Source organism: Lutra lutra, chromosome 6 (genome assembly GCF_902655055.1).
Source record: "Lutra lutra chromosome 6, mLutLut1.2, whole genome shotgun sequence".
Lineage (NCBI taxonomy): Eukaryota > Metazoa > Chordata > Mammalia > Carnivora > Mustelidae > Lutra > Lutra lutra.
This window is the reverse complement of record NC_062283.1, coordinates 135176244-135193770: the sequence shown is the minus strand read 5'-3', so window position 1 is coordinate 135193770 and position 17527 is coordinate 135176244. Positions and strand designations below refer to the sequence as shown.

General features: G+C 38.6%; 1 protein-coding gene across 3 annotated transcripts in view; it reads left to right on the top strand.

Annotated features, from left to right (window-relative positions):
- Window positions 1-17527, top strand: part of HS3ST5 (heparan sulfate-glucosamine 3-sulfotransferase 5) — a 150363-nt gene that overhangs the window by 37306 nt on the left and 95530 nt on the right. For 2 of the 3 annotated variants that reach the window (XM_047734486.1, XM_047734485.1), the window contains exon 2: window positions 4751-4863. The gene's annotated coding sequence lies outside the window, so the exon portion shown is untranslated. The remainder of the gene's footprint in view (window positions 1-4750; window positions 4864-17527) is intronic. The other variant, XM_047734487.1, reaches the window with a different exon arrangement.

The window sequence follows — 17527 nt, the reverse complement described above, 5'->3', positions numbered from 1 at the left end:
GATTAATCTGTGATGGATCCAATGCTTTGGATCTTCTGGGGATTTCCAGAATTAAGATAATGGTGGATAGTTGGAATGTCAAACTGAAAATCAATAGTTAATTGGTTTTGATCACAAACTCATATCATCTTACTGAAATAGGAGGGGTATCTCTGGGTGTCACCCACATCCTTGGCAGAGAACGCACTAAGTCTAACTCTCCAGTGGGAATATCATTCATTGTTTAGGGTACCAGGGAGAAGGGCTGAAAGAAATAGAAACAGATGGCAGTTGAGGTAATTGAGATACAGTATAGCTTAAGGCATCCTGGAAGGCCACATAATTGTACTAGTGTGAAAAGAAGAGAAACAGTCTATGTGACTTCATTTCACGTGGAAGCTGAGCCTGCCCAGAATTAAAATCCTCAAGGGTGGGAGGGGATGTAAAAGTCTTGAGCTGATATCAGAGAATGGCAGGAGCAGATTCCACCACTAGGAGGGTCCATTGGAGAGTAGGAGACCCAGACCAGGTTTTAATTAAATACCAGAAAATTCTGTGTAGATTGATATGAGAGAAGACTCATATTGGGAGCGCCAGATTTTAAATCCTAATAGCTGAGCCAAATGTTGTGCCTTCATCTTTTCATTAACTCGCACTATTATTACAGGGGAGAGGTATTTTGCTGTGGTAGCAGGGGTGGTGGTAAGCATCTCACAACTGAAAATGCTTCCTTTGGAGCTCTGAGCTGGTGAGCTGGGACAGTGAGACGCACAGCTATGGAGTGCGGTTTTGCATCCGCCCCCATCACCACTAATTACATGGCCCTTGGCAGGTGCCTTAGACTCCCTAGGCCTCACTTTGTTCACCTGTAAAATGGGCCTAATGAAACCAGCTCATGAGGCATTTAGGTCAGTGTCAGCACCTATTTAGTAACTAATAAATGACAGCAATATCATTAATAGACAAATTTGCACAGCTTAGCGCAGCACACCAAGGAGTAGGCTGCTCATAGATGCTCTTCCTCATTGCACCAGGAAACCCACTTCAGTAGTTCTTGTGGGAGGTTAGAATTTCCTTCTATTCTGTAAGCCAGGGAAAACTGGTCCTGCGTTACCAACTGCTCTCTCTGGGTTCCTTAGGTATAAAACTATGTTATGTGTTTAAATAGAAGCTAAGGTCAGAACATTTCCTTGAAAACACATTCTGGTTCCATGATCAGACTGACTCAAAGATTTTTTTCTAACACCAATTGTTGCACCCTTAGGAATCGTTTGCTAAAAACAGTGGTTCCTCCTAAATGTATTAAAGCCAGAATTAGTTTCTAAAATTTAGATCCCTTTAAAGTTAAAACAGTCATATCCTTGATGATATAAACTTTTATTACCTAAGAGGTTAAAGTACATATCATGTGTAACAAAGGAAATGGCAGTGACATGTCAATATTGGGTTCTACTACATATTAGCCATTCTAGAGACCCTGCAGTCATACCTACCACCAATGGCTCATTATGAGTTATAACTGAAACCAACACAAAATGCAGAGGAACCCTGATTTATCTTAATATTAAAATTTTACAGCACTTTTTGAGCTATTTTATAAATTAATTAATTTCAAAATGGATGAAGCAGTAACATTGAGGTTCAGCTAATTATCTGTAAATTAAATATAAGCATTTAAAATAACCATTTTAATTAAATACAAGACTCAGGCAACTAATCATTAAAAGTGGAATTGGTGACTTGAGATTTATCATTCTGAAACTACTCGCACCACACTTCTAATGAATTCTTTCCTCTACTTAAATGAAAGACAAAATGTATCTCACCATGTGGCAGATAACCCTTTCTGGGGTCATTGTTGTCAATTTGAAATTGACTCAGAGCAAAAAAAAAATTTGCTTTGCTACATTCTCTTAGATACAAAACTGTGGTTACTCTTTGATAAACCATTTCCAACATGACATTTATTTTAGTTCTTTAAAAATCTAAGAAAAACCCTAGTAATTGTAATAGTGTTTATTATTGCAAAAAAATGGGAATATTTTGTAAGAAAAAAATTATGCTTTTCATAGAGGAGCCTCAGAGGAAGAAAAATCTGAATAACTTGTGATTTAATTTTTTAAACTAAAATAATTTTTTACAACTTCAAGGATAATGAGGAATAATGCTTTGATAGCTTCATTTTATATATAGTAACAATATACTTCAAACTTTATATTTGTCAGAATGTAAAAATATATTGCTGTGTTCAGATTTCTCTATAGAATTTGTATATGTTTAAAAAAAAAAATAACCGGGGCACCTGGGTGGCTCAGTGGATTAAGCCTCTGTCTTTGGCTCGGGTCATGATCTCAGGGTCCTGGGATCGAGTCCCGCGTCTGGCTCTCTGCTCAGCGGGGAGCCTGGTTCTCCCTCTCTCTCTGCCTGCCTCTCTGCCTACTTGTGATCTCTCTCTCTGTGTCAAATAAATAAAATCTTAAAAAAAAAATAAAATAAATTTAAAAAAAGAAAAAAAAAGAACCGTTGGCTAGTTTTTATAGTGCAATGTAACTATCACTTAGCATGAACCATGATGCATGGTTAAGTGCTTAATAAACATTTGTAGGTTGAGTAAATGTATCGATAAGTTTAAAAAGTATCTTTTAAAAGATTCTCTTTTGAAACTATTTATTGTTATATGATACCTTCTACTTTATTCCAAATAGTGAATAAAGCCAAAGTGCATCTCCTTAGCACTTTGAAGGAGGGATGTTGTTCTGCTCTCCTGCCAAATGCTGCTTTTCTGTGTCCTGGAATTAGTATAGACGTTACAAATCCAAAAGAGAGCAGTGCCCCTGCTGGCTGAGAGAGAGTGATGTAAAGGCAAGTTAGCTTGTTTTGTTCTTTGTGCTAAATACCTGCAATTATTGATTGTCACATTTTTCTTCTGTTGTAAAAACTGAACTAATTGAAGGTACTACCCTTAGGGGATGAGTTCTGCAATGTAATGAATGTTGAGTGCCCTCTTGAGTTTAGCATTTTAATTATTCATAATTATAATGATTTCTGTTTATTTGGGAACTTTAGAAATAATTCTAGCTTCTCAAACAAATTTAGAAGCAGAGTGGTTGAGCCTTTGTTTTCCTCTGTCTCACGTTGAGGTCAGCAGCCTATGAGCACGTGAGAGGTTCTCACAAGCAATGGATCCAGTTTTCTGGCTAATAAGTAGCCACTACTGATGTGTGCCATATCCTGAAAAAAAACCTAATGTACTTTTTTTCTACTAGTTCTCTGGTTTCTCTGGAACTGTTTGGGCAGTGCTGGGATAGTGAGGCGGAGAATGGGATTCAAGTGGAAGAACTAGACATAACACATAATGTATGTTAATCAGAGAAGAGATAGAAGAGATTTGGTACCCGGCAATTAGCCAAGTGTATACAATTTTAAAGTCTTTTTCTTGAAAAAGATTTGGTGGGTGCGGGGTGCCTGGGTGGTGTAGTTGGTTAAGCATCTGCCATTTGATCTCAACTCAGGTCATGATCTCAGGGGCCTGGGATCGAGCCCCACGTCGGGCTCCACACTCAGTGTGGAGTCTTCCTAGGATTCCCTCTCCTTATCCCTCTGCCCCTCCCCCCACGCTCTCAATTGCTCTCGCTCTCAATTTTTTTAAAAAAGATTTTACTTATTTATTGACAGAGAGAGCGCACACAAGCATGGGGAGCAACAGAGGGAAAGGGAGAAGTGGGCTCCCCACTGAGCAGGGAGCCTGATGCGGGGCTCAATCCCAAGACCCTGGGATCCTGACCTGAGCTGAAGGCAGATGCTTAGCCAACTGAGTTACCCAGGTGCCTCTCTTGCTCTGTCTCTAAAAGAAATACATAAATCTTTTTTTTTTTTTAAGAAAAAAAGCAAAACTTTAAAAAAAAGTATGTGTGTGTAAAAGATGAATATTCTGGCCATTTGGGACCAGAATAATCTTTATATCTACTATTAAATATATATTAGTGATAATGATGTATTGGGACTGGGTCTTGCAATCTATTTAGATGTCATATATACTCTTAATAATAGCCTAAGGAAAAAAAACAATGAAATAATACTTAAAAAAAAGTTTGGCGTTGCAAACCTGTTTCATTGCAATCTGTTTCATTTCCTCATCTTCTTCTTTCTTTCTTTTTTAATCTAATACAACACTCTAGTTTCAGAGCCAAACATGTACTCTGCAGCTAGAGAATTACTCAGGTCTCCTAGTGTTCTATATTCAACCTAGGAAAAAGCAGCAAGTGCTTAATATATTCAAGTAGTAGGAAAGAAAGTTAAAAATGATTTGTATGGATAATCATCATACGGCTCTAAAAGACAGTCTGGAGATACACAATGTGGGCATCTTTAAGGAGAGTACGTTTAACCTCTGTCACCTAAAAACTTCAATCACAGAAACAAGGTTCTGCTGCAGGAACATTATCTGATGGGCAGTCCCCCATCTTACAAGTGGGCAGTCCCCAACTTACAGTCCATCTCTACTCCAAGGGAATTAACAGTTACATATTCCAAGGTTAGGCTCAAATGTAAGCTCTGCTGTTCATCTGCAAATTGTTTAATAAAGGCCCTGGAAGCACCCTTTAAAAAAGAAAGAAAGAAGGAAATCTGATCATCCAAAATATACTTCTTCCCATAACATATTTTTACCCACTGCTAGTGAGGGACAGCAACTACAACAAAAAAATTAAATTAAAAAATAAAAAATAAAAGACTAACTGGAAAATCACTTTTTCTCCATCTCTACCCTCAGGTGCTAACAAGCAAGGAACAAGCCAAAAGGATCGGAGGCAGGTGAGAGGAGGCCATGGAACATCCACCAAGCAGATAATCATCGCGGGATCCTTGCGAAGTGTCTGAATGTAGGTATGTGTCCTGAGGACTAACATGCTCTCGGTGATGGAACTTTCGGTCCTCCCACCCCATGGGTTACACATCTGCCATCTCATCAGCCTTTGGAAAAGCACTACTTGGCATGACATGGCACCATTCATGCAGATACACCACCTTTCAGAAACCCCCAGTGGCTCTTCCATGAGAGGTCCTTCCTCCTCTCTGGGCTTCTCAAATGTTCTAAAAAATGTTTTTAAAGTGCCTCCTGTTCTCCAGTCTCAGTGATCCCATGGAGAAACCTTCCCACTGACACCAAGCCTTATATCCCTAACATAGAGCGTCTCTGTCCTTGCTGTCTCGGCTATCTGAAATAACTTTCCCAAATCCTCCTTCCTGGTTTTAGTTCTGCTTCTCCTCTAAGACCTAAGTCAAGTTCCACCTACATCAAAAAAAGCGTGCCTGCCGATTTTCCATCCCAGTTATGTCCTTCCTTTGAACCCGCCATAGAACTTGTAGTTATACTGCGCTCTGACGTTTGACATCTTATGTTGTGTATGACTTTGTCTCTCCTTATGCATGTGCCCTGCATCCTCGGTGTAACTATTTATTTCTGGAAAGGTGGGAACTGTTGAATTTTTTATACCAGAATCCAGGATGAGGAGTAGTGGGCATGTAATGAGCTGCTCTGCCAGCAAGGGGACAAAGCAAAGCAAGATGGTGAGAACACAGATCTGCAGCGAGACTGCCTGAGCCTGAGCTTGAGCTCCCACTCAGCCAGCTAGTAACTGGCCGTGGCAAGGTTCTTCAGAAAACTTTCTGTGCCTCAATTTCCTTATCTCTAAAATGGGAATAATTAATACATCCATCCCTTGGAGTTATGGTGAAGTTTAAACCAGTTATATAAAAAGTGCTTTGAATTGTCTAATATGTATTCAACGCTCAAAAATTGTTACCGAGCAATTACTGTGCATACATGTAATAGTCCATCTCAATTAAGGTTTTCAATGATGTCATGAGGTAGATTGCATTATTCCCATTCTATAAAGGAGGAAATCTATGGCTCTGAGAGGTCTGGTCATTGCCTAAAATCACAAGAAGAGGCAAAATGAGAGACAACTTGTCTGACCTTAAACGCTGCGTTGTTTCGCACTACACATTGCCTCATACACGACTTACTGTTGCTAACGATGCAATGTATAGCTTAAACAAAATTATGCTGAGATTTCACTAGCCTTGACCTTGAAAAATCTTTTCAATGTGCCATGTTTTAGTTGCCTATAAATACTTTTCTTATGGGCTAATCCAAATGTGGTGGAATTATAATTACCTTTTTTGGGGTTGTCTGTCTGGTTTGACTCAGAGGCTAAAATTCAACTCAATAAATATTTCTGTTCCCAGGCACTCAAGGAGAAAGATAGAGAAAATACCAAATGGATAGTTTTGCCCTAGGGTATTTTATAATCTAGGTGACTCAAGTCATGGAAACAAAGCAAAACATCTCACACATTTTTAAACTTTTCTTTCCTATGTCCCTTTGAGATTGGCTCTTCCATGCTCCTTTCCTCACCCCATGTCATAATATGGTCTGGACACAGTACCACTGCCTATAATAATAACACTTTGGGGTTTGGCTGAATGTGCCATTCAGAAGTAAACTCTAATATGTATAAGCTTTTAAATCATTTTATTCTATTTGAAATTATTTGGGAGAATTTTCAAAAAGTCCTGTTAAACTTGGCAGAATAGCCCCTCTTGGAGTATCTTTATTTTCTAGAAAATCAAGTCTGGTTCTTGTCACTGCCAAAATTCCTTGGCTGCTGCTACTTCTTTGTGCATCTGTAGTACTTAGCACTGTGCTGGGATATAGTAGATGACTGATAAATCTTTGGTTCAATGAAGTGTTGCCATCCTAGTGTTACAGTAATATACTCAGCTCTCCTGGCCCATCACTGATTTACAAAGTAACTTCAAAGATCCTCTGTAGACCTAAAGGAGCTAGCTTTAGGTGAAGACTCAACAAGAAGGGATTGGAAGAACTAACATTTTTGAGCACTTGCCTTATTCTAGAATTTTTACTTTACATATACCATTTCATTTAACCATCAAAGTAACTCTATGAATTAGGTATTGTTATCCCCCATTTACTGACAAGGAAGCTAAAATTCAGGGTCTAACCAATATATGTAAAAATCACACAACTAGTGAAAAGAATTTCCCACGTTAAGTCCAATCCAAAGACCAACAAATGGTGAAGTGCGATGGAGGTGAATTGAGCCCAAATTCAGTGTCAGGACGGCGGTCCTCGATTTGGACACTAGCTTCAAGTGACTCAGGCACATCAGATAACTTCTTCATGCCTGTTTCCTCGTCTCATGTCACTTTATCATGAAGATCAAAACATTTGGTTTGTAAAATAGCCTTGAAATTATCATTGATGCTATAAACATAAGCTCTAGTTAATGCGTCTGGTAAAAATAGAAACTGAAAGAGTTTAGAAGCCCCCCGAGTGGTTTGGTTGATATGCCAGGCAGCGAAAGAAAGCAAAGGCCAAAAACAAGCAAATGCCCTGCCTTTGTAGGGATTTTGGAGGCAGACCTAGGAAAGACTGCTCTAGTACTAATGCCAGCCCAGTGCTGTCAGTCATCAGTCACTAAGTGGCGGTTACCCATATCATATGTCACATCGTGTTTTAAAATGTAAGTATAATGGCCACAATTACTAAACTGAATAGAGGGTAAAAGGACTGAATAGAGGATAAAACAGTGGAAACGAGGACGATTGCATCAGGAGCTGTATACCTTTCATAAAGAACGGTTGTTGTTAGGCTGCTCATCTGAAGGATTAAGAGTAATGCTGTCCTGCGGGGGCCTGGGTGGCTCTGTAAGTTAAGCGTCTGCCTTCAGCTCAGGTCCTGATCCCAGAGTCCTGGGATCCAGCCCCACATCAGGCTCCCTGTAAGGCGGGAGACTGCTTCTCGCTCTCCTCCCCACTTGTGCTCTCTCTCTCTCTTGCTATCTCTGTCACTATCTGTCTCTCTCTCTCAAATAAATAAATAAATAAAATCTTAAAAAAAAAAAAAAAAACCATAGTAATGCTGTCCTTAAACACTTGGTTCTCAAAGTACACATATGTATGGAACACCCCAGGGGCCTTAGTGGGAACCAGCCTGCTGCTTCTTGAAGCGATCCATCCCAAAGTTGTTCAGAGCAACTCAATACACTTCAGGTTGTGGCTGATGTCTGGTTTTGACCTTGTAAACATTGAGGGAAGTGATGTATTTGGTGAGTTTAAAGCATGTGCTTCAGTTAAGTTACTATGCTGGCAGAAACATCTTTGTCTTATGAACTATAAAGTGCTTTCTATTCTTGAGCATTTAATTGCATGTCTTCTGAGTTTAGATAAGTAGTCATTAATCTCAGCATCTGATCTAATCCATGATGTTAAGAAAGTTACCCATATTTTTACTTTTCATTTGTTTACATAATAAGTTCCAGAAACCACCTACCAGATTTTTTTAAATTGCATTTTAACCTCAGTGACAACAGTGGCATACCTAACTGATACTTTAAACAATATTCAAGAAGTCAAAGAGAAATTAAGAAAGCACTTCTGGAAGTGTCTCTTGTTAAAGCTTGACTGGAGAAGGCTTCCACTGCTGAGATGGAGAATCTGTAACCAGTCACTCAGTTTCATCTAACCAATTTCAACTGCCAAGATTTCTAAAAACATAGGCCTATGACATAACACATTTAACTTTTAAGTAGCTGCCTTAATATTTGAAGTTTATCATCATTGTTCGTAATTAAACATCTTGATGGTAGAATGGGTTGCCAGAATAATGATTCGAGTAATCACAGAAAAGAGTGGTTAATTTGGGGAACACTTTTAGAGCATTGTCTCAAGTTATAAAGGTTTGTTTGTTTTTTTAAAAATTTTATTTATTTATTTGACAGACAGAGATCACAAGTAGGCAGAGAGGCAGGCAGAGAGAGTGGAGGAAGCAGGCTCCCTGCTGAGCAGAGAGAGCAGAGAGCCGGATGCCAAGACCCTGGGATCATGACCTGAGCTGAAGGCAGAGGCTTTAACCCACTGAGCCAGCCAGGTGCCCCTGTAAAGGTATTTTGTACACTATAAGTCATTATACAAATATTATTTATAGGAATAACATTTATGATATCAAGTTATGTTTTTCTGCAAAGATGTGAAATATAATGGAGGAAAATTTTCCTACTTTTACTTAAAAAATACTCATGAACATAGGTTCTTTAACACAGGGCAGGATAGCACCTGAGAGAAGACTCATAAGAATTATAATATCTACTGTAACAGAGTGCTTGTTCTATGCTAGACACTTTAAAGTATATCACTTTGAATTTTTAGAATGTCCCTGCAAGATTTTGTTTTCTTCATATACCCGCCTATGCAACTGGAGCTCAGATCCATTAGTAAATAGATTAATAAACTAGTAAATGGTAGTTCCCCAAGTTAAAGATGTTTTAGACTGCTGTACTCATACTCTTTAACTACTGGGGAAGCCATATTCCTCCATAGGCAATAGGAAGTAAGGAGTCAAAAGAAAAGCTCTCAAAACAAAAATGATCATTGTAGCTACCATTTATTAATGTGCCAGATGTGGGGGTAGGTGCCACAGGTGCCCTTGAATTCATTAGCCTCATTAACAGCTCAAAAGGAGTTCATTCATCTCAGGTTTTTCAAGTGAATTGGATATTAATATTTTCTCTTGCCTTGTGAGAATTTTAGAGTTCAAAGGCATTGAGTCACAGATCCGAGATGGCACGCCCAGTAAGCAGCAGAACAGAGTTGCCAAGCCAGGTCTTGTTGAGTTCCAAAATCCATATTCTTTCTGCAGAATATTATAAACTAAAATACATTTCTGATTTATAAAATAAAGATTCTGCACTGCTGCATACTGTTTTTTCTCTACTGTTTTTTCTCTAAATTTATTCTAAGAATGATTTTAGTTTTGTTTAGAAGTTACTGAGCTTTCTGTGGCTAAGGAATTTTCAAAAAATGAGTATTAATTCAATGAATATGCACTACTTTGTGTTTATCCTAATGGTGCCCAAGTTTACATTAAAGTCATATTGTAGCATTATAAAATCTCATGTGATCAACTTATATTTCATAATCTAGAATTTCACTAAGAACTTAAATATGAGAACAGATTTATTAGGCTCACATACAGAAATTGCTGCTCTGGAATACGACAAGTTACCAGCACAACTGAGTAGCTTTCATGCTAATCTTGCAGGAAGCCTAGAGAGGCATTTTGCATTCATTCATTAAACAAGTGTCTACTGATTGCTAACTATTTTCATAACTTCATGCTAGGGAGATTGGCAGATAATAAGAACACAAACACCACTACCCTTTAAAGAGTTTTACAAATTAATTAAGGAGAAAAGACTAGGAAACCATTAAGCAATGACAACTGAAGTTAAGCCATATTGCAACAGTGAAATAAATCATTTTAATACCAAAACAAAAAACCAAACAGGGAAGCCTGGGTGGCTCAGTTGGTTAAGCCGCTGCCTTCGGCTCAAGTCATGATCCCAGGGTCCTGGGATCGAGTCCTGCATCGGGCTCCTTGCTCAGTGGGGAGTCTGCTTCTCTCTCTGCCTCTGCCTGCCACTCTGCCTGCTTGTGTTCTCCCTCTCTCTCTCTCTCTGACAAATAAATAAATAAATAAAATCTTAAAAAAATAAAATAAAACAGTGGGTGTTCCAGTTTCATGGTTGGAGGTGCTGACTATGGGTTGAAGTAGTGAAAAAGGCTTCATAGAAGGAAGGCAACTGGCTCGGCAGAGAGGATGGATGGTACCTGCCAGACAGGAGCTATGGTAGAAGTGGCCAAGCAGCAGGGGCATTTATTATCCTGTAGTTTTGTGCAGGGGAACTGGAAAAGATGAGATTAGAAAAGGAGGTGAGGCCAGATAGTCAAAGGCTTTGATTCTAGCTAAAGACTCTGGCCTTCGGCCTCCAGGTGATGGGAACTCATTGAAAATTTTTGAGCAGAAGAATGACATAATTAAAAGAGTGCTCTAAAAAAGATGAATTTGGCTGGAGTCGGCAGGATGGATTGGTAGAGAACAGGAGCAGAGAAACTACCACAGTAATTCAGTTCTAAGGTGATGAGGTTGTAGACAGAAGTGACAATGGCATAGAGGGAAAGAGTAAATGCAAGAGATAGTGCAAATAAGGACAGGAGAGAAGGTGACGACGGTATGTGGGAGAGAAAGACACAAAATATACCAAGTTTACGTTCTGTTTGGGAACTTTTATATTTCACGAAGTATATAGAGTTCACTGACATTATACACACTATTCATGGTTTGAGGTGCCACTGGGTGCCAGGAACATCTTGCTTTTATTCCCTGTAGTATTTCTTTTAGCAAAATCTGCAGTGAAGTTCTGATTTCCAAGAGATAATAAATACGATTATAAAAATGCCTGGGAGAGTAATTGTAGCTTTATGTTGTACTACTCCTGCTACTGTGACTACTAACAGTAATGACTGCAGTTCTAGGATGGAAGCATAATTAGATGAGTAATGAAAAGTCAACTAAACAATCATGTTTAATTTACCCCCAAAATTTCAATTTCGTAGTTCACCTGTTGTTGGTTTTTTTGTTTTGTTTTGTTTTTACCAAATTGACTTTCAAAAAGTCATTAATTGATTGTCTGGAGTACATTATTTTCACAAATATAGTAATATGATTCTCTAGCAGTTTAGAGCTTATTCAGTGCTTTCCTGCTAGGACTAATTCCATTGTCTTCGTAATGTCCATGTATAGTAATTGTCGTACTTCACAAATGGAAAAACTGAGCCATAAAGAAAGTGAATTAATGATTGATCCCAAATACTGTGAGAGCTCAAGAACCTATCTTACCTGTGGGCCCACTGAACCAGAGAGATCAAAATAAAACTAGAAACATCGATAATCTTTTTAGTTATGTAGGTTTAGTGAAATACCCAGTGCCAGGCAAATGTAGCCTTCTTACCTAGAACACACACACATGCATGCATGTGTACACATACACACACACACACTCTCTCCATTGCATTACAATGATATATCTTAGTTACTTCAAAAAGCAAGTGTCATTTTAATATTACTTAGATGCTATTTTTAATGCCTCAAGTAAAACATATTGTAGCTTCTAATATTAATTCATTCCCCACTTAGAATTGTTAAAAATATTTATGATCTGGTATAGAGCAAAGCATTTTGTTATCCATTTTCTCCAGCTTTGATATAAAAGCATTCTTCAGCTGTTTTCTAGGGACGGATGTTGTCAAAGTTTGATGGTAATTTATGTTGTCAGTCCATTAAGTTGATTTTATGGCAGCCAACACAACTATTGTCCATTTATGAGAAACCCGAGGACCACTCCGGGTCTCCACGAAGGCCGTTTGATATCTGCCCTCTCATATGGCTGACCTTGAGGGGAGTTGACTTTGGTAATTTATGGCAAACACCATCTAGGAAGACCTATTTGCAGGATTCACTGTCATTTAGTGCTAAATGATCATTGCTGAGTCCAGAGACAATCTGAGCTCCTGACAGAGCAATCCCATAAAAAATATTGCCTACCCACCCAGGTGTCCTTTCCAATTATCTGGAGTAGAAATTAATACTTTTAAAAGCTGCTAGTTTTTGAAAGGTTATTACAATTTATTCCAGCGGTTTCTTTTCCACATTATGATGAATTAGTTTATTACATCATTATTTTCCGTGTCAGCTTTTTAGAAGATTGAACCATAATGTTGAAACATTAGTGTGAATGGCAAACATACTACTTTACAACTGAGTAATATATTTCTTTGAGAAAAATGTGCTCAGTTTTTAATAACAGGTAATTTTATGTTTATGTTCCCTAATGCTGTTGTCAGGTGTTATTTATTTCTGTTTGGTAAGAACTGGAGAACTTTCTTTTAAAATGTTAATGGGGAGTTTGGACAGATTTTAGAGTCACAGTAAGAATATACTACTTAAAAGTAGAAAATATAAATTACAAGTGGTTTTTTTTTTCCTGAAAGCTAATATTTTCTAAGGTTTTCTTGACACCAATTTAATGTATGAAGACTTCCAGGGAGAGTGATACTACTCTCAATTTTTTCCTTAAATTCAGTTGGCGGGAGATTTTTTTGGTTCATTTTTCTAAGGTCTTAATGACTTCCAAGTTTTTCTTTAATAAAACTTCCTTAATCTTAAATGATGTCTTTCTTCATAAATAATTTAGTGATACTCTGTCATTTACAGGTGTTTTGTAAATAATAGTAATTAGCACTATGATGGAGATTTATTTTTTTCAGTTATTATTCTCTATTATATATTTAATAAAATAGTAAAGAAGTATGGGTAATTTCCTCTTTACCAGGTACTTAAAAAATACTCATTGTACCTGTCTGTGACAAAGATTGATGAGAAACATTCTACCAAGTGCCCAGTGGAGTGTACCTTTATTCATAGAGCAAATATATTTTTAATGCTCATTATATGCCAAACATTACACAGCTGTTCATAGTTGGGACATGGCCAGAGCAACAGTTTAGAAATTCAGTCTGTTTTATTTCTGTTACAATTATTTTTATCCCTATAGTTTAAAAAAAAAATACAACTCCGCAAAAATTCTGACTCTTGAGTAAACTGAGCAAAGAAGCAAATTCAGTAACAACTTGGAAGTTTTACATTTGCTACCTCCAATCCAACAAATGCTTGCCAAAGGAAATACTGTTTTTTGTTTTCTCATCAAACACATTTGTTTCTTTAGCAAATGTTTTCAATATTGAAGTATTTATTTTTGTTGACATGACTGAAGCAAATGTTAGTTTTAGCAGAATAAGATTCACAACATTCTCAAGTTTTTCCCGTGTGCCTGAGAATTTCTTGATAATGGAGGAGATGGATAACAGGAAGTGCCAAAGTTTCTCCTTTTGCAGAGAAAGGGGTATGATTTTGCTGACTTATAACAGACATGCAGTAAAAAAGATGCACATGTAATAAGCACACAGTGGGTTGTCGTGAAATGAACATACTTATGTAATCGACACTCAAAGCTAGAGACAGGGGCACCTGGTTGGCTCAGTGGGTTAAGCATCTGCCTTCGGCTCAGGTCATGATCCCAGGGTCCTGGGATGGAGCCCTGTATCAGGCTCTCTGCTCAGTGGGGAGCCTGCTTCCCCCTCTCTCTCTGCCTACTTGTGATCTCTGTGAAATAAAATCTTTAAAAAAAAAAAAAAAAAAACAAGAGACAGACATAACCACTGTTTCAACATTTCCTTTCCCAGCCGATCACTCCCCAGCCCTCCCCTACCGTTCTTCCTACTATTGACATCATACATTAGGCTAGACAGTTTTTTGAAATTTGTATAAACAAAGTCATAAAATTATGACCTTTTTTGTTCAACATCGTGTTTCTGAGATTAATCTGCATGGTTTGCACATGATTGTAGTTTGTTTTCATCGCTACGTGGTTTAGTTCATGTGTTTATTTGCCTAGTCTACTATTGATGTTCACTGGATTGATTCCAGTATGGGGTCATTACAAAAAACAAAAACAAAACTGCTGTGTTAGCATTTCCATCTGTGTCATTTGGTAAAAAATAAAAGCATCTTTTTTGGGGGGGGTATATTTCTTTTTTGGGGGGGGTATATTTCTTTTTTGGGTGGGTATATTTCTTTTTGGGGGGGTATATTTCTTTTTTGGGGGGGGGTATATTTCTTGGAATATTGGGCCGGGCCTCGGGGTAGGTACGGGTTCAGGTTTCGTAGATACGGCCACCCAGTTTTCCTGGTCCTGGCAATCTCTTACATTTACTAGTTCTTTTCCTTTGGACTTTAAGCTTAAAAATACTTGGGAGGACTGGGGTAAGTAATTTCTAGGTTTCTATCAGGCCTGAAATACTGTAATTCAGTGCTTATTTACAAAAGAGAACACTGGCATGGATTCGCACAAAAGGCAGATAATGAGAATCTGCTATTTGGTTTTCCATTATTTTTCTCCATTTGCATTTGCATCTGGATTTGACTGTTAATGAACCTGAGCATTCACATGTGGTGCTAAATAATGAAATTACAGTATCTGGTACAGAAAAGCTGGAGAGTTTTCTGGTTCACCCAGTCATATTCTTCCATGTATGGAGTGTATTTCTTGCCAGGCTGATGGTAGTAACTGGCCAAATGCAAAACAGCACCACTCTTCACCGTTCCTGGTTATTTTCACTGGAGAAAAGTAGCACAGGGTTTGTGCCGATACATCTATTGTGGCATTTTACACAAAACAAGTATTCAGTACATTTTGTTGAACGCATCCATTTTATTGCATGGGGTTTCTTTGGTGAAGGGGGGTCACTTCGGGGTTTCATGTAATCTTGGCTCTGCCAACTGACTTTGGCCAAATTGTTTATCTCTCTTAGCAACATTTTCTTCATCTGTAATTGGAGAAAATAATGGCCCCTGCCTCATAGGTCAGTGTGAGGTCAGTGCAGGTGAAGCTCTATGAGCAGTGCCTACACAAGAGACTCAGTAGCTGTTGGGTGGTATTGTAGTTTGTTTGTTTCTCTTTCTTCTTTTCTTTTTATTTTTTTTATTATGTTCTGTTTGTTTGTTTTTTAATTTTATGACGGGTGTTCTTCCAACCTCTGTCTAAAGATAATAAAGATTCTGTTGCTTATGCTTCTAGAAGGTAGGCAGACATACTATAAAGCCAATTGGAACTCGACCACTAGATTTTATCCTTTCTTGTATTAACGTTTCCACAAAAACTTTTGAGTCAAAAATATTTGACTCAGTTGCTCCACCACAAACAGGTCAGACACCACCCCTGGGCACACAAAGCTGACATGACTTGCAAGTCCTCAGGCAGTCCAAGTGCAGTCGGACACAGAGTAAATGGGAGGTTCAGACAGTACCAGTTGCACAGCAGGGCACTTCACTCCAGGAAGGCTTTCTGGAGGAAGTGACATTCCATTCACAGTTGACAGATGCACAGGAACTGACCAGGTAAGAGAGGAATAAGAATGTTGGGACAAAAACATACCAGGCAGTGGAAACAACATTAGAGAGACGAAGATTTTCAGAAAGACTGAAGCTGAGAAGGCTAAGTTGGAGAGGGGAGGTGGGGGGTGGTGGGAAGTGTCAGGAAGAAAGAGGGAAGGCTAAAAAGGCAAGGAGGAACCAGTCCATTAAGGCCACATGAACTGGTCTTTGGACCTTGGACATTAGCCTGAGGGTAACAAAAAGCTATTGAATGGTTTTAAATTTGAGTGTCAGACCAGACTTTGAATTTGAGCATCAAGATCACATTTGTATATTGGAAACACCATTGTTGGTGCACAGTGAAGAATGGATTGGATGGACAGGAGCCAGGTAGGAGGTAAAGAGAGTGAACAAGGTAGAGGGTAACCGTGGTCTGAGGTCTCCACAGTAGGAAGGGGAGAAGAAAAATGATAAAAAGCATCACACTTGGAAATCTAGGATCATGCACACACACTTAGCTCGGACAATGGGATGGATAGTCATGGTAGTTACTAAAGGAAGCAATGCAGAAGGAAGAGAAAGTGGAGGTGAAAGATGGATGTATTCCTCTGGGTCCTATGAAGAGTGAAGCACCTGTGTTATCTAAGTGCCAAAGGCCAGTAAGTACTAAATAACTAGCTTTGCGTTCAGGAGAGAAATCTTAAATGAAGGTGGAACTAGCACGGGTAATTGCAGCAGCCGGGCACATAAGGCAGCCTGCTTCAACAGAGTGTAGAGAGAGAAGAGAGTGGCCTAGACCAGAGACCTGAGGAAAAGCCGTTCTGTAAGATAGAGACGGAAGGAGAGGAACCTCAAGGGACACTGAGAAAGAAGAGCCACAGAAGTGGTCGGAAAATCTGAAGAGTGTGGGTATCATGATCACCAACAGGATAAAATGTTTCCAGAAGGGAGTGAACGGCCATTAGTGTCCGATACTGCCAAGGATGTGAACTAAGCTGAGTACTGAGAAGGGTAACCACCTGATTTCGTAGTAAGGGGATCTGTGGAGACTTCCCTAAGATAGAGGCTGGCTTTGAGCCAGTTAGGGTCCAAATAATAAATGGAAACATAACTAAAAGTTGAGAGAATTCCAGATGAATATGTTACTAAATAGCACGTTACGTGGCTGTATTAGTAAGACAGTTGCACTAAGACCTATTAAATACATACTTTAAGACTTCAATACCAGAAGTACAAAATACAACAACTACCAAGTACATACCACTTTTGATCCTGCTTTTTTTTTTTTTTTCTCTTTATGGGTGTGCATCACTGGTTGGACATTCACCTTTGCATTATAGAAATGTTCTGTAGAAGGATATGAGTTTTATGCCCTGATAGAATTGTTTGAAAGTTGCCTTTTAATGAAACTCAGCTGCAAATTCCAAAGAAACAGGAATGAACAGGGTGAGGAAGAAATTCTCTTTGGATAAGTTCATTTTGAACACTTTCTGTTCATGCTGGAAAGAATAGGCTAAGGGTAGCATAGACAAATTCCAAATGGAAAACCAGTTCCTGTCCTCGCATGTGCGTATATGCAAAGTCAAACTCAGAGAGAGGATAAACTCCTGGAGGAAACGTCGGTGATTCATTATTGTGAGTTAAGAGGGGACATGTTATAAATCACAAGCAGGAAAAGCACGGTTCTGTTTTCCC